We start from the raw sequence: 1,365 nt of genomic DNA on the forward strand, positions 1-1,365 counted from the left end.
TTTATTTTTTATTTATCAAAATAGTAGACAGAACCCAAAATTATTTTAAAAATGTTGGTCGTCTCTTTGGACACAGAAAAGGAGAAGCAACCATTTGATTTCTGTTTTATAATACAAAAATAGAAAATGAAACTCAAAATGTTTTACTTTGTCTGTCAAAAAAGGGATGAAGTTTTGTTTGCTGTCTGCATTAACAGGAAATGAAAGTACTTTGAAACAGAAACAAAATAGCCTTTTTATTTTTTAGACTGGATGCTTTCACCTATTTCAAAATAGTACCAAATTGAAAGAGAGCATATATTCAAAGTCTCCTCATGCTTTGCTTCCTTCAGTGAGCCTGAACCTCCTTTTTATCGGCGTGCCCCAGGAAAGCAGTGGCTGCATCATGGTTCCCCACCATCAGTGCGTGAATGAGTGTGTCAGTTGGTAAAACCCTAATTGTGAAGCACTTTGGAGTCATCAGTCTTGATAAAGTGCTAACAAGTATCGACTAATTAATTGCTTTTCACTGAAAAATCTCCTTATGAGCATCCTGCCCTTCCACTTATTTATAATATATTCCAAAAACGTTTTTTTTTTAAAACAATCCATGCTAATAAAATAAGTAAAACATCCCCCATTCCAAAGGGGTGGACTCGTCCATCCGTTTCAATTTTCATGTTTTCTAAGCAAAAACAAAGCTTTGTTGGGCTATTGTATAAAACCTGGAACTCAACGCTATTCCTGACATTTTGAATTGAAAAAGTTTCCTGGATGGGAAGAGAAACATCTTCAAACTTGGAAACAAAGTCCAGTGGATTGTTAACTTTTTCAGGATGATTATGACCTGGATGACTGAGAATCTTCATCAGCACTTATAATATATGTGATGACATTTCGGTGGATGTAAAGCATTGTTTGGTCACATCAAAAATCATAACTTCTAAACACATTTTATCGTGAGCTAAAGGAAAAATAGCACCCTGATATGATGCTTTCAGAAAAATTTATGTTTTTTCATTTCTGTTTTAGAATTATTTCATTATTTGTTAATTAAACTAAAAAAACTTTAAAAATTTCAAAGATTTGCCTCTTCCCTTTCCATACAGAAAAAAGAAACGCTTCATATTGTAAATTTTAAATTAAAATACTGGTATTTTACAAAAAAAAAAAAAATCAAATAGCTTAACTTCTTTATATATATTTATATGTTTTCCATTCGATTTTCCGTCATCCGTATCCCAAGAGGGGTCGTTATCTTTTGCTATCCAAATATTAATCGATTAATTGAAAAAAATAATCGACAGAAAATAATCTTCAGTTGCAGCCTTTTTTATTTTGCTACATTTGATTTAGAAAGATTATTTTTTTCCCTTTATTTTGCAT

The sequence above is a fragment of the Cyprinodon variegatus genome, unplaced genomic scaffold (genome assembly GCF_000732505.1).
Source record: "Cyprinodon variegatus isolate N-32 unplaced genomic scaffold, C_variegatus-1.0 Scaffold625, whole genome shotgun sequence".
In the NCBI taxonomy this organism is placed as follows: domain Eukaryota; kingdom Metazoa; phylum Chordata; class Actinopteri; order Cyprinodontiformes; family Cyprinodontidae; genus Cyprinodon; species Cyprinodon variegatus.